This window comes from Mustelus asterias, unplaced genomic scaffold (assembly GCF_964213995.1).
Source record: "Mustelus asterias unplaced genomic scaffold, sMusAst1.hap1.1 HAP1_SCAFFOLD_100, whole genome shotgun sequence".
Taxonomy (NCBI): Eukaryota; Metazoa; Chordata; class Chondrichthyes; order Carcharhiniformes; family Triakidae; genus Mustelus; species Mustelus asterias.
In genome coordinates, this window is record NW_027590147.1 from 1,228,358 (window position 1) to 1,250,450 (window position 22,093).

The 22,093-nt window shown below is 48.3% G+C and overlaps 1 pseudogene; it reads left to right on the top strand.

Annotated features, from left to right (window-relative positions):
- Positions 1–704: 704 nt before the first annotated feature.
- LOC144484348 (uncharacterized) lies at positions 705–21,084 on the top strand (annotated as a pseudogene).
- Positions 21,085–22,093: the final 1,009 nt, after the last annotated feature.

The window sequence follows — 22,093 nt, forward strand, 5'->3', positions numbered from 1 at the left end:
TCCGTAGAGGTACCTCCACTGGGGATCTTGGCCGCCCGGCGGCAACAAAGCCCGCCAAGGTGTATCCGGGCGACAGGCGAGGAGGCGGTAGTGGAAGGTGTGCAGCAGCAGCCCGCACAGGAAACGCCTCCGCGCAGTGGAAAAAGGCACGGAGGACATTTCCGTGATGCGGCACATGCTGTGGGGCACCTGTTCCGGGAGGGGGGGCATAGGCTTTGGGCCAATGTGGAATTCTGTCTGAACAGGGGAATGCTCAGGCGGGATCCCACCGCACGGCTGCGCCGCCTCGAGACCATGTGCACATTCGGGGCCGAGCACGACCGTCCTAAGATCTTGGATGGCTTTGGCCGCGTGCCAAATGGGCACCCCCGCACACTCAGCCAGCATGTGGGGGTTCATCCAGCCTGCTCCTCTGCCATCCAGCACATCCCCGATCCTGGTCCTTCCGGCGTCCACAGCCCTCTCCGCCAGCCACCTGAAGTTATATGGCTGGAGGAGCGGATTCCTGAGCAGCGGCTCTCGCACGACAGCCGCTACTCCTGACAGGGGAGAGCTGCGTCGCGAGGCAAGCGTGTTCCAGACATTGAGGAGGTCCTAGTAAAAGACAGGCAACTCCTGCAGGGCGGTCGAAACATCCCAGATTTATATGCAGGAGCTGCACGTCATAATTCAGGCCGTGCAACTGATGGAAGAAATACGTCGCCATGGCACACCATCGTGAAGAAGACTCAACGTAAAGGTACCTCTGCAGGGTCTGAAGGCGGAAGGTCGCCACCTGTGTGACTGCCCTCCGCAAGCGGGAGATGCAGAACCACGGCAGAGATCCAGTGCAGTCGGTTGTCCCAGAAGAACCGCAGGAGGGTTTTCTGGAGATTGGTGACAAAGCCAGGGGGAGGGGTCAAAGGGACCAGCCGGTATCACAGCATGGAGGCGAGCAACTGGTTTATGACGAGAACTCGCGCCCCGTAGGACAGCACTCGGAGCAGTCCTGTCCAGCGATTCAGGTGGGCGGAGACCTTGGCCTCCACCTCCCGCCAGTTCGCCGGCCAGGATTCTTTGGCGGGGCAGAGATGGGCCCCCAAGCAGAGGCGGTTGGTCCTGCTACAGGTGAAAGGCCTGAGCTCCTCCGGAAGGGGGTCCATCTCCCACGGACCGACCTACATTCTCCCTGTATCTGTGTGGGTTACCTCCAGGTACTCTTGTTTCCTCCCACACTCCAAAAATGTGCAGATTAGATTGATTGGCCATGCTAAATTGGCCCTTAGTGTCGGGGATTAGCAGGATATCTACATGGGTGGACTGGGTGGGATCACTGTTGGTATAAACTCAATGGCCTCCTGCACTGTAGGGATTCTAAACCGTCTGTACTATCATTACATTGGATCCAATACTGTGTTCACTAACACACTGCAGCCTGACTCTTATATTATTGGAACAAACACTGTGTTTGTTACACTCAGAGTCAGTCAATCCAAAGTAAATCAAGCCAATCCATGACGAAGGGTCATCCAGACTTGAAGCGTTGGCTGGAATCCCTCTCCACAGTTGCTGTCAGACCTGCTGAGGTTTTGCAGCATTTTCTGATTTGAAGTCAGTGCTTTGCTGTGTTGTCTCTGTGCTCCATCCCCACTCTGATTGTATTGGAGTCTGTGTGTGTCATTGTTACACTCAGAGTAAGTCAGTGCTTTGCTGTGTTGTCTCTGTGCTCCATCCCCACTCTGATTGTATTGGAGCCTGTGTGTGTCATTGTTACACTCAGAGTAAGTCAGTGCTTTGCTGTGTTGTCTCTGTGCTCCATCCCCACTCTGATTGTATTGGAGTCTGTGTGTCATTGTGACACTGAGACTCTGTCACTGTGATTATTGGACAAACAGCAAGTCACCGTCACAATGCCCGGCTGATTGACGGCAGCGCGGACCGATGGGAAGAGGAGGGGCGGGGTTGGAGGTCCGAGCGGGAGAGGCTGGTCCTCCAACCAATCACAGTGAATGAGGGGCGGGGCCCGCTTTGACTGGAGCATGCGCAGTGTGAGTAATGGCGATGGAAAACGGTTTTTGGTTTGGGCTCGGAAATCTGTTAGAGGTGATTGGCGGCACGGAGAGAGCAATGGATCGCCCAGGTGGGTGGAAGCGCTGCGTAAGCATGTTGTGTAAGCCGCAAACCGCGGAAGAGAACTTCCCGGACCCAGTTTGTACCGAACAGGGCTGCAGCTCCTCATGTTCGTCCGGGGTTATTGGCCGCAAATGTATTGGGGGCAATATGCAGCAGTGCGCATGCGCAGCCGCCATCGTTTTCGGGGGTATTATTGTCATTAAGTGGGAGGGGCTTGTTCCCCATTGTTCAGAATGGAGACAACTTGTCCATCAAACTGCATCAACCCTCTGAGTCCCAATGTCTTATTGATGAGGCAGAGCGGTGGCAGAGAAGGAAAGAAAGGGAAATAGCTTTGACAAAGGGTCATCTGGCTGTAAATACCGTCACAATGGGGAGAAACCATGGAAATGTGGGGACTGTGGGAAAGGGTTCGATTACCCATCCAAGTTGGAAATTCTTCAGTGTACTCACACTGGAGAGAGACCATTCACCTGGTCCCTGTGTGGGAAGGGATTCACACACTCCTACCACTTGCAGACACACCAACACATTCACGCAGGTGAGAGGCTGTTCACTTGCTCCCAGTGTGGGAAGGGATTTGCTCACTCCTCCAATCTGCTGAGACACCAGTGAGTTCACACTGGGGAGGGACCATTCCAATGTTCAGATTGCGAGAAGTGTTATAAAAGTCCTGTGGAACTGATATCCCATCAACGTGTTCACACTGATGAGAGACCCTTTAGGTGTTCTCACTGTGGGACTGGATTCAGACGATCATCTGACCTCACTGTACACCAATGAGTTCACACTGGTGAGAGACCTTTTAACTGCCCAGACTGTGGGAAGTGCTATAAAAGTTCTGGGGCACTACTGTCTCATCAATATGTTCACACAGGCCAGATGATTGACTGAAGCTTGTCCACACACAGAACATGTGTATGGTTTCTCCCCAATGTGAACAGTGCTTTTTCCTTTCATCTTTTAAATCTGATGATATTCCATTTACAATTAAATCTGTGTGAGTTAGATCCTGATGTAATGTTTGATTTCAATTTCCCGACTGCAAATTATTTCCTTCTAAAATCCTGTGAAATTGATTTAAAACAGTAAAATAGGAGTAAACGAGAACCCACAAAAACACAAAGGCAGATTGTGAAATTGAGCTGAATGAATCTGGTAACTTGTTGGGCCGGCACAAGGAAAAAGTGACCACGGAAGGTGCTCTCAGTGTGGGACTGGGTTCAGATGATCATCTGACCTTATTGTACACCCGCAAGTTCACACTGGGGAGAAGCCATTCCCCTGCTCCGTGTGTGGAAGGGATTCACTCAGTTATCCAACCTGCTAATGCACCAGCAAATTCACAAGAAATCTCAGTGATTGGATTTTGCTGTTAGTCACATCCTGGACTACACCAGCTTCATTGACGTCTGTTGCTACTGATGTTCATAAACTCCAACCCAGTTATAAGGAATTATATTCTGAATAAAAAGCAAGTCAGATCAGTTTGTATTAAACATAGCACGTTGAGTCTTTTTATTCTCAGTAACAGAAGTTAGTTCCATTTGAAGGTCTCTCCTTCCTTGTCTCCTCCATCGTCACCTCTAATAACAAAGTGAGGAGCTCATGGAGCTTCTTTGTCACTAAGATTGAAACAATCTAATCAGCTGCCTCTGCTGCTTCCCTCCCTTCCTCTAGCTCACCGGATAAAACTGTCTCCAAATTTATTCATTTATGGGACATGGGCGTCACTGGCTGGCCAGCATTTATTGCCCATCCCCCGTTGCCCTTGAGAAGGTGGTGGTGAGCTGCCTTCTTGAATCGCTGCAGTCCATGTTCTGTGGGTTGACCCACAATGCCGCTAGGGAGGGAATTTCAGGATTTTGACCCAGTGACTGTGAAGGAACGGCAATATATTTCCAAGTCAGGATAGTGAGTGGCTTGGAGGGGAACTTGCATGTTTGTGTTCCCATTTATCTGCTGCCCTTGGCCTTCTAGATGGAAGTGGCCATGGGTTTGGAAGGCGCTGTCTAAGGATCCTTGGTGAATTGCTGCAGTGCATCTTGTAGATAGTACACACTGCTGCTTCTGAGCGTCAATGGAGGGATTGAATGTTTGTAGATGTGGTGTCAATCAAGCGGGCTGCTTTCTCCTGGATGGTATCAAGCTTCTTGAGTGTTGTTGGAGCTGCACCCATCCAGGCAAGTGGGGAGTATTCAATCACATTCCTGACTTGTGCCTTGCAGATGGTGGATAGGCTCTGGGGTGTCAGGTGGTGAGTTACTCGCCGCAGTATTCCTAGACTCTGACCTGCTCTTGTAGCCAATGTGTTTATGTGGTGAGTCCAGTTGAGTTTTGGTCACTGGTAACCCCAAGGATATTGACAGTGGGGGATTCAGTGATGGTTGCACCATTGAAAGTCAAAGGGCAGTGGTTAGCGCATCTCTTATTGGCGATGGTCATTGCCTGGCATTTATGTGGCGTGAATGTTACTTGCCACTTGTCAGCCCAAGTCTGGATATCGTCCAGATCTTGTTGTATTTGCACATGGACTGCTTCAGTATCTGAGGAGTCACGCATGGTGCTGAACATTGTGCAATCATCAGTGAACATCCCCACTTCTGACCTTATGATGGAGGAAGATCATTGATGAAGCAGCTGAAGATTGTCGAGCCTAGGACAGTACTCTGAGGGACTCCTGCAGAGATGGCCTGGAGTTGAGATGACTGACCCTCCACAACCATCTTCCTATGTACCAAGTATGACTTCAACCAGTGGAAAGTTTGCCCCATGATACCCATTGATTCCAGTTTCGCTAGAGCTCCTTGATGCCACATTAGGTCGAATATCATGGCTTTTGAGGAGAGACTGAGTAGACTGGGGCTATACTCATTGAAATTCAGAAGAATGAGGGGAGATCTTATAGAAACATATAAGATTATGAAGGGAATAGATAAGATAGAAGCAGGGAAGTTGTTTCCACTGGTGGGTGAAACTAGAACTAAGGGGCATAGCCTCAAAATAAAGGGAAGCAGATTTAGGACTGAGTTGAGGAGGAACTTCTTCACACAAAGGGTTGTGAATCTGTGGAATTCCCTGCCCAGTGAAGCAGTTGAGGCTACCTCATTGAATGTTTTTAAGGCAAGGATCGATAAATTTTTGAACAGAAATGGAATTAAGGGTTATGGTGAGCGGGCGGGTAAGTGGAGCTGAGTCCACAAAAAGTTCAGCTGTGATCTTGCTGAATGGTGGAGCAGGCTTGAGGGGCCAGATGGCCCACACCTGTTCCTAGGGTGGCACGGTAGCACAGTGGTTAGCACTGCTGCTTCACAGCTCCAGGGACCTGGGTTCGATTCCCGGCTTGGGTCACTGTCTGTGTGGAGTATGCACATTCTCCTCGTGTCTGCGTGGGTTTCCTCCGGGTGCTCCGGTTTCCTCCCACAGTCCAAAGATGTGCGGGTTAGGTTGATTGGCCATGTTAAAAATTGCCCCTTAGAGTCCTGAGATGCGTAGGTTAGAGGGATTAACAGGGAAATATGTAGGGATATAGGGGTACGGCCTGGGTGGGATTGTGATCGGTGCAGACTCGATGGGCCAAATGGCCTCTTTCTGCACTGTAGGATTTCTATGTTTCTAGTTCTTATGTTCTCAATATCAAGGGCTGTTACTCTCACCTCACCTCTGGAATTTAGCTCTTTTGTCCATATGTGAACCAAGGCTGTAATGAGGCCAGGAGCTGAGTGACACTGACAAAACACAAACTGGGCGTCACTGGGCAGGTTATTGCTGAGCAGGTGCTGCTTGATGGCACTGTTGATGACCCCTTCCATCACTTTACTAATAATCGAGGGAGTAGACTGGGCCGGGTAATTGGCCGGGTTGGATTTGTCCTGCTTTTTGTGTACAGGACACACCTGGGCAATTTTCCACATTGTTGGGTCAATGCCAGTGTTGTAACTGTACTGGAAGAGCTTGGCTAGGGGAGCGGCAAGTTATGGAGCACAAGTCTTCAGTACTATTGCCGGAATGTTATCAGGGCCCATTGCCTTTGCAGTATCCAGTGCCTCCAACCATTTCCTGATATCACATGGAGTGAATCAAATTGGCTGGAGACTGGTATCTGAGATACTGGGGAACACTGGAGGAGGCCCGAGATGGATCATCCACTTGGCACTTCTGGCTGAAGATTGCTGCGAATGCTTCAGCCTTACCTTTTGCACTGATGTGCTGGGCTCCTCCATCATTGAGGATGGGGATATTTGTGGAGCCTCCTCCTCCAGTGAGTTGTTTAATTGTCCACCACCATTCACAACTGGATGTGGAAGGACTGCAATGCTTAGATCTGATCCATTGGTTGTGGGATCACTTAGCTCTGTTTATCACTTGCTGTTTTTGCCATTTGGCATGCAAGTAGTCCTGTTTGGTAGCTTCACCAGGTTGACACCTCATGTTTAGATATGCCTGGCTCTGCTCCTGGCATGTCCTCCTGCACTCCCAACTGAACCTAAATCTAAAGTCCATTTTTGTACTGGTTCTGAACTTGCATCTTTCTCCAGTTTATCTCTTGTCAGAACTAATCTTGTTGATGAGACCCCCTCTTCTGCTTCATTGACCTTATTCCCATCAACTGCTGATTTCCCAACTTCTCAATGTTAGCAAATATTGTGAACAGCTCTCTGTCCCTCTTCTTGCACTGTCTCTCACCTTCAAATCTAATGTCAACACGCATCCTAAAAAACACCACTGACCCCACCATCTTTGAAAAGTACTCCCCCATCCCCACCCCCACTCCACCCCCACCTCCGCCCCCACCTCCACCCCCACCTCCATTCCCCACCCCCACCTCCACCCCCACCCCCACTCCACCCCCGCCCCCACCCCCGCCCCCACCTCCGCCCCCACCCCCACTCCACCTCCACCCCCATCCCCACCCCCACCCCCACCTCCGCCCCCACCTCCAAACCCACCTCCGCCCCCACCTCCACCCCCGCCCCCACCCCCGCCCCCACCCCCGCCCCCACCCCCGCCCCCACCTCCCCCCCACCTCCCCACCCACCTCCACCTCCCCCACCTCCCCCACCTCCACCTCCCCCACCTCCACATCCACCCCCACCTCCAAACCCACCTCCACCCCCACCCCCACCTCCCTCCCCACCCCCTCCCCCGCCCCCACCCCCGCCCCCACCCCCGCCCCCACCCCCGCCCCCACCCCCGCCCCCACCCCCGCCCCCACCCCCGCCCCCACCTCCGCCCCCACCTCCGCCCCCACCCCCACCCCCACCTCCACCTCCACCCCCACCCCCACCCCCACCTCCACACCTGACCCGCCCCCCGGTGCAACCTCCCTTTTTTCCCCAAAGTCCTTGTACTTGTTTTCCCCCACATAGTTACCCAGCATGCACCGAGAGGGTGGATAAGCCCTATCTTCAGTCCAGGAATCATTACGCAGGCGCAGTGCCGCACTGACTGGAGCATGCGCAGTGCAGCTGTTGGCAATGGGTGGATGGGGTGGTGTCGGAGCCGCAGGGAGAGCAGAAACTGATTGGAGACAGCGGGTGAGTGAGGTTAACTGGAGCCTGCAAGTGAGAGTGAAGACTTCATAAACACCCAGTCTTGGCCTCAAACCATAAATACGAAGCCCGAGGCCCTGTATGACCGAATTGGCAGCAGCCATCTTTCGAGAACAATGGGCAGCGCGACCGCCATCTTTATTGAGTGCAATGGGCAGCAGGGCACATGTGCAGCTGGCATCTTTTTAAGGGGGCAATGCATTATTGATTCCAGAAGTCAGTTCCTGGCCTCCAGAGTTGGTCTCTTTTTCATTAAGTCAGAGAAACATTGAATTATTGCACCACAGAAGAAGACTGTTCAGCCCGTCCTGTGTGCGCTGGTTCTCTTTCACTAACAAGACCAGCAGCAAATATTCCCCATCCCCAGGTACGTGTGGGGAAGATGACGTTTGACCTCCTTGAACCGCTGCAGTCTGTGTGATGAAGGTGCTGTTAGGTAAGGGTTATAGATTATACACCCAGTGATGATGAAGAAACAGTGATATATTCCCAAGTCAAAACAATGTGTATTTATATAGCACCTTTCATACACTGGAACATTCCGAGGGGTTTCGCAGATGTGTTAGAAAGCACCATTTGACCAAGAATCATGTAAGTAGACAAGAGGGTGGATGGCCAAAGGTTTGGTCAAAGAGGTAATTTTAATGATTATCGTAAAGGAGGAAAGGAAGATACAGAGGGGGAGAGGCGAGGGGGAAATTCTAAAGATTATGGCCTTGGCAGCTGGGAGTGCAGACATCAAGGATAAAGTGATTAAAACTGTGAATGCTGAGGAAGCTGGAATGAAAGGAGTGTAGAGACATTGGAAGGTTGTGAGGCGAGAGGAGATTGCAGAAAAATAGGGAGGGCGAGACCATGGAGGGATTTGAAAATAAGGATGAGAAATTTAAAATGTTGTTCCTTAAACATGAGCCTTTGTCGGTCAGTGAGCAAATGGGTGATGGGTGAACAGGATTTGGCGTGAGTCACCATATGGGCAGCAGAATTGTGATGACCTCAGGATTACAGACAGGTTGAGTGAGGGAGACTGGCCAACAGTGTGTTAGGATCGTTATGTCTGAAGGTAACAAAGGAATGGATGATGGTTTCAACAGCAGATGAACTGAGACTAGACTGGAGTTGGGTGATGTTACTGAGGTGAAAGAAAGTGGTCCTGGTAATGATGTGCATTTATGGTCAGATTCTCAGGTTGGGGTGAAATATTTTGCCGTGATTGTGAACAGTCTGGTTCAGTGTGTGGAAAGGGATTTCCGAGGAAAGGGATGGCGTCAATGGGTAGGGATTGGAATTTGTAACCAAGAGTGGAAAATTGGGCGGCACGGTAGCACAGTGGTTAGCACTGCTGCTTCACAGCTCCAGGGACCTTGGTTCGATTCCCAGCTTGGGTCACTGTCTGTGTGGAGTTTGCACATTCTCCTCGTGTCTGTGTGGGTTTCCTCCGGGTGCTCCGGTTTCCTCCCACATTCCAAAGATGTGCGGGTTAGGTTGATTGGCCATGCTTAAAAAAATTGCCCCTTAGTGTCCTGAGATGTGTAGGTTAGAGGGATTAGTGGGTAAAATACGTAGGGATATGGGGGTAGGGCCTGGGTGGGATTGTGGTCGGTGCAAACCCGATGGGCCGAATGGCCTCTTTCTGTACTGTAGGGTTTCTATGATTTTTTTTTTGAAAATAGATTCAGTTTTCCCAGATTAAAATGGAGGAAATGTCTAACCCAGAGATGGAGAGACTTTTCAGGGAATCAAAGGATTCGGGGGAGGGGGTGGCAAATTGGAGATAAAACCAAGATTAGCCACAATTGTAGTGAATGATGGAGCAGGCTCAGTGGAGCTTATGGTTTCCTCCTGCTCCTATTTCATACATTCTTATAGAGGCCAGAGTTTTGTGTAGACTCAGACCAAGTGGCAGGTTTCCTCCCCTGAAGGACATCAGTGAACCAGTTGGGGCTTTCGACCATCCAGCAGCTTTCATGGTTGCTTTTTCCTGGTGCCAGACCCACAAATTACCAGATTCATTCAGTTCAATTTCACAAGCTGCCTTTGTGGACTCTCTCTCACTCCCTTTTCTCTGTTTTACGTCAATTCACAGAGCTTTAGAAGGAAAGGATTTTCAGTTGGAAAAATCAGACATCACATCAGGATCTGAATATCATCGGATTTTTAACATGCAAGAAAATAGCAATGTTCACAATGTGGAGAACTTGTGGAAATCTGCGGACTGTGAGCAGGGATTCAGATCCCCGTCTGAGCTGGAAACTCATCAGCTCAGCGACACTGGGGAGAAGCCATTCACCTGCCCTGAATGTGGGAAGGGATTCACTCGATCATCCATTTTCCAGACACACCATCGCACACACACTGGGGAGAGACCATTCAGCTGTCCTGAGTGTGGGAAGGGATTCACTCGATCATCTGGGTTGCAACAACACCAGCGAGTTCACACTGGGGAGAGGCCGTTCACCTGCTCCAAGTGTGGGAAGGGATTCACTGGTTCATCAACTCTGCTGAAACACCAACGAGTTCACACTGATGAGAGACCATTTAAATGTCCAGACTGTGGGAAGTGCTACAAGATTTCCTGGGAACTGTTACGCCATCAACGAGTTCACACCGATGAGAAACTGTTCAGGTGTTCTCACTGTGGGACTGGGTTCAGACAATCATCTGAACTCATTGTACACCAGCGAATTCACACTGGGGAGAGACCATTCGCCTGCCCTGAATGTGGGAAGGGATTCACTCGATCATCAGGCCTGGTACAACACAGTCGAGTTCACACTGGGGAGAGGCCATTCACCTGCTCCAAGTGTGGGAAGGGATTCGGCGATTCATCCACTCTGCTGAAACACCAGCAAGTTCACACTGATGAGAGACCTTTTAAATGCGCTGACTGTGAGAAGTGTTATAAAAGTTCCCGGGAACTGATGCGCCATCAACTTGTTCACACTGACAAGAGACCATTTAAATGTCCAGAATGTGGGAAGTGCTACAAAAGTTCTGGGGAACTGATGCGCCATCAACGTGTTCACACTGAGGAGAGACCGTTCAGGTGCTCTCACTGTGGGAATGGGTTCAGGCAATCATGTCACCTCACTGTACACCAGCAAGTTCACACGGGGGAGAGACCATTCACCTGCTTAGTGTGTGGGAAGAGATTCACTCGGTTGTCTACCCTGACAAGTCACCAGCGAGTTCACAAATAATCAGTGACTGGATTTTACTATCAATCATATCCAGGAATGAACCATGTTCACTGAAGTCCATTTCTACTGATGTTATGTCAAGAAAATCTAAAAAATTGAAATATTTTCTATGGGTAATATTCTGCTCATTTTTTAAAACTGATGGAGTGTGAGAGTGGTAATTACAGCAGGAGACAGAGTGGCCGTGTGAATTTAAACTGAGAGTTTGATGTGTTAATGAGCCCAGCAAGACCTCAAACAGATGCTTATTCAAAACAGCTTAGTAGGGGTGGGTATAGAAAATAGATCTGAATGGGCTGTTTGTGATCAAAAAATAATATATGTATTCTGTGCCACAAAGTTGTCATGAGTAAAGTATGATTAAAGTGAATTTACTTTTCTTTTAAGTTATCGATGTTAAAATAAAGAGATGATGTTTATCAATTCTGGGAGAGATTAGTTGTGAGGAAATTGGGTGCGAATAGAGAGATGAGAGGAAAGAACAGAGTTAATGGGAAACTGAAACCTATGAAGGGAGTTGTTTCAGGTCTCGGTCAACAGCAGTAATAGTTGGTTAACTCCCAGAAAGCAGTGTGAAGGAGGCCGGATTTGAAAAGCCAACTGCTGTTAACCTCAGAAGCAATACCAACAGGAGTAAAGGCACTGAGTGGTTAAAATAAAAAGTTACTGGATTTTTATAGATCTTAAAATCTATAAGGTGTTGCTGGACAGATTGAACTGTTTAAAGTATTGATATTGTGTGAAGCCATTGTATTACTTTAAGTGTAATTCTATTTCATTTGTTTTTTTTCCCCCATTTCTTAATTAACATTTTGATTGCGATAAAACCATCACAAGAAGTCTGGGACATAATTTCCAGATTTCACAACCTCTCCTCATGCAATATAAATTGCAAACTCAGATTTGCTGTTGTGTATTTGGGGTATTGCTGTGTGTGGCATGGCCCCTTTAAGATGACAGTCATGTGATCACTCTGCGACATCATCAGGTCTCTGCAGGCTGCCAGTAGTTGGGGAATTTAAGCCTGCAGAATGCACACCGAAAAATAAACCAGTCTCAATGCTGTTTTTATTCAATCTTGTGTGGACCTCTTGAATTGTTCCCATCTCTGCATCCTCCCCAACCACAGACAGCACAATATTGAGCATAAACCGGGCCCTTAACATTAAATAAACTCCAGCTCAGTTATAGGAGTTAATATTCGAGATAAAAGTCAAATAAATCAGCTTTGTATTAAACAAGGTATATCTCGATCACAAATTATTTCCTTTTAAAGGGCTCTCCCTGTTACCTCCATCCTCACCTCCAACAAGTGTGAGGAGCTCATGGCATATAAGGTGACACAGTATTTAGCACTGCTCCCTCAGTGCCAGGGACACAGGTTTGATTCTGGCCTTGTGTGACCATGTGGAGGTTGCACGTTCTCCCCGTGTTTGCGTGGGTTTCCTCCGGGTTCTCTAGTTTCCTCCCACACTCCGAAGCCGTGCAGGTTAGGTGAATTAGCCATGCTAAATTGCACCCAAGTGTCCAAAGATGTGTAATTTCGGTGGATTAGCCATGGTAAATATGTGGGGTTACAGGGATGGAGTGGAGGGGAAGGCTTGGGTGGGATGCTTTTTCAGAGTCAGTGCAGACTCGATGGGCCAAAAGGCCTCTTTCTGCACTGTACAGATTCTATGGTTCCTTGTGACTAATATTGAGCCAATCCAATCAGCTGCCTTTGCTGCTTCCTTCCCTTCCACAGACCACCGGACCAATTGTTATGGGGGATTTTAACTTGACTAATATTGACTGGAATTGTTATAGCTCTAGCTCGTTAGAGGGGTCAGTTTTTGTTCAAAGCGTGCAGGAAGGTTTTTTGACTCAGTATGTAGACAGGCCAACTAGAGGTGAGGCTATATTGGATCTGGTGCTGGGAAATGAGCCAGACCAGGTGCTAGACTTGGAAGTTGGTGTGCATTTTGGTGATAGTGACCACAATTCGGTTACGTTCACCTTAGTGATGGAAAGGGATAGGCATGAACCTCGGGCCAGTGGTTTTAGCTGGGGGAAGGGTAATTATGAGGCTATTAGGAGAGAATTAGGAAACATAGGTTGGACTAGGAGATTACAGGGACTGGGAACGTCCGACATGTGGAGTTTTTTCAAGGAGCAGCTACTGCGAGTCTGTGATAGGTATGTCCCTGTCAGGCAAGGAGGAATTGGTAGGGCTAGGGAACCGTGGTGCACCAAAAAAGTTTCTTTGTTGGTTAAAAAGAAAAAGGAGGCTTATGTTCGGATGAGACGTGAGCACTCGGGTAGTGCACTAGAAAGCTTTAGATTGGCTAAGAGGGAGTTGAAGAGCGAGCTTAGAAGGGCTAAAAGGGGACATGAGAAGACTTTGGCGGATAGGGTTAAAGAGAATCCTAAGGCGTTCTATAGGTATGTCAAGAACAGAAGGTTGGTTAGGGCAAGTTTAGGGCCAGTTATAGATGGCAGAGGGAAGTTATGTGTGGAACCGGAGGAGATTGGTGAAGCATTGAACCAATATTTCTCTTCGGTGTTCACGCAAGGGGACATGAATATAGCTGAGGAGGACACTGGGTTGCAAGGGAGTAGAATAGACAGTATTACAGTTGATAAGGAGGATGTGCAGGATATTCTGGAGGGTCTGAAAATAGATAAATCCCCTGGTCCGGATGGGATTTATCCAAGGATTCTCTGGGAGGCAAGAGAAGTGATTGCAGAGCCTCTGGCTCTGATCTTCAGGTCGTCGTTGGCCTCTGGTATAGTACCAGAAGATTGGAGGTTAGCGAATGTTGTCCCATTGTTTAAGAAGGGGAACAGAGACTTCCCCGGGAATTATAGACCGGTGAGTCTCACTTCTGTTGTCGGCAAGATGTTGGAAAAAATTATAAGGGATAGGATTTATAGTTATTTGGAGAGTAATGAATTGATAGGTGATAGTCAGCATGGTTTTGTGGCAGGTAGGTCGTGCCTTACTAACCTTATTGAGTTTTTTGAGAAAGTGACCAAGGAGGTGGATGGGGGCAAGGCAGTGGACGTGGTATATATGGATTTTAGTAAGGCGTTTGATAAGGTTCACCATGGTAGGCTTCTGCAGAAAATGCAGATGTATGGGATTGGGGGTGATCTAGGAAATTGGATCAGGAATTGGCTAGCGGATAGGAAACAGAGGGTGGTGGTTGATAGTAAATATTCATCATGGAGTGCGGTTACAAGTGGTGTACCTCAGGGATCTGTTTTGGGGCCACTGCTGTTTGTAATATTTATTAATGATCTGGATGAGGGTATAGTTGGGTGGATTAGCAAATTTGCTGATGACACCAAAGTCGGTGGTGTGGTAGACAGTGAGGAAGGGTGTCGTAGTTTGCAGGAAGACTTAGACAGGTTGCAAAGTTGGGCCGAGAGGTGGCGGATGGAGTTTAATGCGGAGAAGTGTGAGGTAATTCACTTTGGTAGGAATAACAGATGTGTTGAGTATAGGGCTAACGGGAGGACTTTGAATAGTGTGGAGGAGCAGAGGGATCTAGGTGTATGTGTGCATAGATCCCTGAAAGTTGGGAATCAAGTAGATAAGGTTGTTAAGAAGGCATATGGTGTCTTGGCGTTTATTGGTAGGGGGATTGAATTTAGGAGTCGTAGCGTTATGTTGCAACTGTACACAACTCTGGTGCGGCCGCACTTGGAGTACTGTGTGCAGTTCTGGTCCCCACATTACAGGAAGGATGTGGAGGCTTTGGAGAGGGTGCAGAGGAGGTTTACCAGGATGTTGCCTGGTATGGAGGGGAGATCCTATGAGGAGAGGCTGAGGGATTTGGGATTGTTTTCGCTGGAAAGGCGGCGGCTAAGAGGGGATCTTATTGAAACATATAAGATGATTAGAGGTTTAGATAGGGTGGATAGTGATAGCCTTTTGCCTCTGATGGAGAAATCCAGCACGAGGGGGCATGGCTTTAAATTGAGGGGGGGTAGTTATAGAACCGATGTCAGGGGTAGGTTCTTTACCCAGAGGGTGGTGAGGGATTGGAATGCCCTGCCAGCATCAGTAGTAAATGCGCCTAGTTTGGGGGCGTTTAAGAGATCCGTAGATAGGTTCATGGACGAAAAGAAATTGGTTTAGGTTGGAGGGTCACAGTTTTTTTTTTTAACTGGTCGGTGCAACATCGTGGGCCGAAGGGCCTGTTCTGCGCTGTAATGTTCTATGTTCTATGTTCTATGTTCTAAAGTGTCTGTAAAGTTCCTCCTTGTCTGAGCTCTATCTTTCTCCAGTTTCTCTCCTATCTTCTATCTCCCTCTGAGCTCATCTTGTCCATGAGACCTGCCTTCAACTCCCTGGACTCCATTCTCACAAAGCTGCTGTCCATCCGACTTCCCCACGTTAGCTGACACTGTTCACAATTCTCTCCCATTTCTTACTGTTTCTCTCACTGTAAATGTACCGTCATCACCCATCCTAAAAAAAACACTAAACCCCACTATCTTTGCAAATTACTGCCCCATCTCCAACTTCCTTTTCCTCTCCAAAACCCCTGAACTCAGTGTCCCCCGAGGATCTGTCCTTGGCCCCTCCTATTTCTCATCACTGCAGTCTCTGTGGTGCAATTGGTCGGCGCGTTCGGCTGTTAACCGAAAGGTTGGTGGTTCGAGGCTCCCCAGGGACGGAATTTCACTATTTTCGGGCGGCACGGTAGCACAGTGATTAGCACTGCTGCTTCACAGCTCCAGGGACCCGGGTTCGATTCCCGGCTTGGGTCACTATCTGTGTGGAGTTTCCACATTCTCCTCGTGTCTGCGTGGGTTTCCTCCGGGTGCTCCGGTTTCCTCCCACAGTCCAAAGATGTGCGGGTTAGGTTGATTGGCCATGCTAAAATTGCCCCTTAGTGTCCTGGGATGCGTGGATTAGCAGGTAAAATATGTAGGGATATGGGAGTCGGGCCTGGGTGGAATTGTGGTCGGTGCAGACTCGATGGGCCGAATGGCCTCTTTCTGTACTGTAGGGTTTCTATGATGATTTCTATGATCTCCACGCTGCCACTGGGTGACATCATCCAAAAGCACCGTGTTGGTTTTCACCTGTACACTGACAACACCCAGCTCTACCTCACTTCCATCCCTCTCCATTCCTCCACTGTTACTAAATTATCAAACTGCTCATCTCACATTCAGTTCTGGATGAGCAGAAATTTCCTCCAATTAAAAATTGGAAAGACCAGTCATCACTAAAAATTCTGTTCCCTCACTACTCAGAGTAAGTCATCCAATTAAGACAGCGATGAGAAGGAATCTTACCCAGGCCCTCTCCCCCACTTATACCTGTAACACATTTACCATTTCTAATCCATCTAACCTGCACAACTTGGGACACTAAGGGTCAATTTAGCGTGGCCAATCCACCTAACCTGCACATCTTCGGACTGTGGGAGTAGACCGGAGCACCCGGAGGAAACCCATGCAGACATGGGGATAATGTGCAAACTCCAGACAGATAGTCACCCGAGGCCAAAATTGAAACCAGGGCCCTGGTGCTGTGAGGAAACAATGCGAACCACTAATGCTAATTTTTTCACTATGAAACTTCTCTGAAATAACTTGGGGTGCTTTCATTCCCGCTATTTTCATTTTAGATCTATCAGTAATGGACTTGCTGCCGTCTGGAACAACACTGTTTTCAGCACTAAGGTTCCGCTGTGATGTAATAGTCTTCATGACATCATCGCAGCAGGACTGGATGACATCATCAGAGTCCATTGTTTCTGAATGATCCACATCAATAACAACAGGAAATACTCATCAAGCTGAGCACATTATCTAGGCTGACACTGCAGTCTGACATTGAGGGACTGCTGCACTCTGACACACACTGCCCTTCACATGGATTCACTCAGTCATCTCATTTACTGATAGAACAGCACAGTTAGACTAGGGGGGACAACACTCAGACACTTCACATGTGCAAAGGGATTTCCTTAGTTTTCCTCAGTGGCTAACACTCTGATTTTAAGAGCTCAAAGCATTTGATCCAATGCCAGCATTCTTATTGACAAGGGGCAGTTTAACTGTTGTGTCTATGGGGAAAACGTGCTGAGACCCCAATGCATTCACTTCTAACTGTAGATGTTTGTTCTGTTGTCAATCAGACCCAGGACCGAACTGTGGTGGAGACCCTATGCTCATAGATTCAGAGAATTCCTACAGGAGGCCATTCAGCCCATTAAGTCTCTGCTGACATCAATCCTACCCATGCACTATCCCCATAACTCCAACTATTCACCCTGCTAATCCCCCTGACACTAAGGGGCACTTTAGCATAGCCAATTAACCTAACCTGCACATCTTTGGACTGTGGGAGGAAACCCGCACAGACACGGGGAGAACATGCAAAGTCCACAGAGACAGTGACCCGAGGCCGGAATTGAACTTGATTCCCTGGCGCTGTGAGACAGCAGTGCTTGCAACTGTGCCACCCCAGTCCTTAGTTACTATATCACTCCTTAGTTCCACATGAATCAATTTAATACATTTGTTATTGTGGCCCAATGGTACCAATCATATTCAGATCGCAAAGCATATTTTCTATTTAACAAAACCAGTGTGAATGGCGGGGTGATTACCCAACATTCTCTGCGGGTGAGAATGTGCCCTATCCACATTACAGCACCGTTTTGCGCAAACGCGGTCCCTGGCTCAGACCGGAGCATGCGCAGTCCGGGCTGTGACTGGCGCTGCGAGGAGCCGGAAAGAAACAATGGAGTGAGGTTCAGTAATGGAGCCGCTGGGTGACCGGGGAGGGATAGAAGCAGCGGAGTGGGCCGGGAGGCTTCATAAATACCCCCTAGAGTCTTCAACCCAGAATAAAATGTTCCTGGTCCCGCTTCAATTGGTACCGAATAGAGTCGGTGCTGAGCGGCTCCAGGCCCGGGTCAGCGGCCGCCATCTTTACAGGAACAAAAATATTCAGCAGGGCGCATGCGCTGAGAGCCTGGACCAGTTACCAACTCTCCCGGGTTGGACTGGAGTCTCCAGGAATTTTTTTATTCATTCAGAGAATGTTGGAGTCGCTGGTTGGACCAGTATTTATTGCCCATCCCTATTTGTCCTTCAACTGAGTGGCTTGCTAGACCATGTCACAGGGCATTTTAAGTGTCAACCACATAAAATCATAGAAACCCTACAGTGCAGAAAGAGGCCATTTGGCCCATCGAGTCTGCACCGACCACAATCCCACCCAGGCCCTACCCCCATATCCCTACATATTTACCCGCTAATCCCTCTAACCTACGCATCTCAGTGGTTTGGAGTCATATTTAGGCCAGACCAGATAAGGATGGGAGATTTGTTTCCCAATGCATCCAGGGAATGTGGCTGCTACTGGCTGGGCCAGCATTTATTGCCCATCTTTATTTGCCCTTGAACTGAGTGCACTTCAGAGGGCATTTTAAGAGTCAACCAACCACACTGCTGTGGATCTGGAATCACATATAGACCTGACCAGGTCAGGCAGCAGATTTCCTTGACTCAAGGACATTAGTGAATCAGTTGGCTTTTTACAACAATCGACAATGTTTCATGGTCATCATTAGACTTTCAATTCCAGATATTTATTGAATTCAAATTTCACCATCTGCTGTAGTGGGATTCAAACCTCAGTCTCTAAAACATTCAGGACATTAAAAAAGATATCTTTTGTTGTCATTTTCCATTGAACATTTCTCTTCACCGGATATAAAAATATTGAAAATGGATAAAAGTTGTTTGCCTAACTATCAATCATTATGCTATAGGGTGAGGAGTCTTTTTTGCTTTCCAATTGGCCCAGGAAGGCAGTGGGGAAGGATGTGTTGACTGATTAGTGGTTGGAGGATGGGCACAATAGAAAAGACGTGGTAAAACTTCCAGGAAACATTTAATCACAATTGGCAACTCGGAGGAGAGAATGTTGTGAATTTCTATCCTGGACTGACTGTGATGGTTTCTGTAAATTTACAGGGTGCTGGAAGTAGAGAATTGACAGACAGGAAACTCAAATCAAACATCACATCGTGATCTGATGGAGTCACGCAATACATCAGAACCTGAATATCAGCAGCATCTGAATGTGGAAGGTAACAGGTTTGTCGGTTCTGTCTGTGAGAGAAGATTTTGGATTTCAGTGTGACTGGAAAGGCCCCGAGATTCACAAACCCTGGTTAGACCACACCGGGAGAACTGTGCTCAGTTCCGGGCAACAGGACATAATGGCCTTGGAGAGGGTGTAGAACGATGTACCTGAGTGATATCTGAACTCCCAGGGTTAAATTAGGTGAGATTACAGGAAAATGTCATTCTGACATTTTCCTGTAATCAGATGAGGCCATTCAGCCCATTGGGTCCATGCGAGCTGTCTAGAGCAATCCAGTCAGTCCCATTCCCCTGCTCTCTCCTCATATCTTTGCAGCTTTATTTTCCTTACGTGTCTATCCAATGTCCGTTTAAAATTATTCATTGTGTCCATCTCCACCCCACTCATTGGCAGCAAGTTTCAGGTCATTACCACTTGCTGTGTAAAAGCATTCTTCCTCACATCTCCTGTGCCTTTTATATGCAAATTAGGAGCAGGAGCAGGCCACTTGTTCCCTCGAGTCTGCTCCAGCCTGTGGCTGGTTAAATTTTAACCTCAACTTCACATTCCTGCCTACTCCCAATAACCTTCCACCCCCTTGCTTATCAAGAATCTATCCAGTTCTGCCTTAAAGATATTCAAGGACTCTGCCTCAACCACTTTTTCCGAGAACCGGACCCACACATTACCAGATTCATTCAGCTCAATTTCACAATCTGCCTTTGTGTTTTAATGGTTTTCTCTCACTCCCTTTTTTTGTGTTTTAGATCAATTTCACAGGGGAATTGCAGTCCAGAAGCTCGAACAAAAGATAACATCAGTATTGGACAGAGTCGCTCAATTTATTCTGAACTGAATATCATCAGATTTTAAACATGGAAGGAAAAAGCACCGTTCACAGTGGAGAGAAGCCGTACACATGTTGTGTGTGTGCACAAGGCTTCAGCCAATCACCTGGCCTGTCAAACCACAAGTGCAGTCAAACTAAGGAGAAACCATGGAAATGTGAGGACTGTGGGAAAGGATTCATTTCCCCGTCCAAGCTGGAAACACATCGCCGCAGCCACACTGGGGAGAGGCCTTTCGCCTGTTGTGTGTGTGGGAAGGGATTCATTCAGTTATCCGACCTTTCCAAACACCAGCGAGTTCACTCCAGCGAGAGACCATTCACCTGCTCCGAGTGTGGGAAAGGATTCAGTATTTCAGCCGAACTGTTGAGTCACCAGCGAGTTCACACTGACGAAAGACCTTTTAAATGTCCAGCCTGTGGGAGGTGTTTTAAAAGTTCTGGGGTACTGATGTCCCATCAACGTCTTCACACTGATGAGAAACCGTTCATGTGCTCTCACTGTGGGACTGGGTTCAGACGATCATCTCAACTCATTGTACATCAGCGAGTTCACACAGGGGAGAGACCATTCAGGTGCTCTCACTGTGGGACTGGGTTCAGGCGATCATCTGTGCTCACTGTACATCAGTGAATTCACACTGGGGAGAGGCCGTTCACCTGCTCCAACTGTGGGAAGGGATTCACCCAGTCATCAGACCTGCTGAAACACCAGCGAATCCACTCTGGGGAAAGGCTGTTTACCTGCTCTGTGTGTGGGAAAGGATTCACTCAGTCATCTGGCCTGCTGAAACATCAGAGAGTTCACTCTGCGGTGAGGCCATTCACCTGCTCTGAGTGTGGGAAGGGATTTACTACATCAACCATTCTGCTGAACACACCAGCGAGTTCACAATGACGAGAGACCTTTTAAATGCCCAGACTGTGGGAAGTGCTATAAAAGTTCTGGGGAACTGATGTTCCATCAACGTATTCACACTGAGGAGAGACCATTCAGGTGCTCTCACTGTGGGACTGGGTTCAGGCAATCTTCTCAACTCACTGTACACCAGAGAATTCACACCGGGGAGAGACCATTCACTTGCTCTGAATGTGGGAAGAGATTCATGACTTCATTGCACCTGCTCAGACACCAGAGACTTCACAAGTAACTGTAGTGATTGAATTTTGCTGTCAGTGACATTCAGGACTAAACCATGTTCATTAGGGTCTGTTTACACTGGTAATAAACCCCAGCCACTTACAGGGGCTAATATTCTCACTAAAAGTCAAATAAATCAGTTTTGTGTTGAATATACGCATTGTGTTGAATCTTTTCGATATCTCTCTCGCAATTCAGATCCTTTTGAAGAGCTCCCCCACTCCCCTGTCTCCTCAATCCTCATCTCCAACAAGTTAGACTATTAGAACATATGTAAGAATCCCTACAATGCAGAAGGAGGCCATTTGGCCCATGGAGTCTGCACCGACTCTCCAAAAGAGCTTCTTACCCAAGTCCACACCCACCCCCTGCCCAATACCCATAACCCCGCAAGTCTACCATGGCTAATCCCTCTAAGATACACATTTTGGACACTAAGAGGCAATTTAACATGGCCAATCCACTTAACCCACACATCTTTGGACTGTGGGAGGAAACTAGATCACCTGGGGAAACCCACGCAGACAGGTGGAGTATGAGGATTTCATGGAGCTTCTTTGTCACTAAGATTGAGACAATCTGATCAGCTGCCTCTCCCTTCCACAAGGCCAAACTCTCTCTAAATTTCACCCTTTCCTGAGGCCTGAACCCACATCTTTCTCTAGTTTCTCTTCTATTGGGCCTCTTCGGGCTCATTTTGCCCATGAGCCCCACCTCCTGCTCCATCGACCCTATTCCCACTAAACTACTGATCTCCTACTTCCCTGTGTCCGCGGACATTGTCAATGATTCTCTCAGGTACTGTCCCTCTTTCAAATTTGCCGCCAGTACACCCTTGTCAAAAAACAAAGCCTTGACCCCACCATCCTTACAATCTACTCCCCATCTCCAGTCTCCCTTCCCTCTCCAAACTGCAGTGTTTAAACTAACACAAGACATACTAACACAAGGGCAGCATGCAGGCACAGTAGTTAGCACTGCTGCCTCTCAGCGCCAGGGACCCGGATTCAATTCCCGGCTTGGGTCACTGTCTGTGTGGAGTTTGTACATTCTCCCTGTGTCTGCGTGGGTTTCCTCCGGCTGCTCCGGTCTCCTCCCACAGTCCAAAGATGTGCTGGTTAGGTTGATTGGGCCATGCTA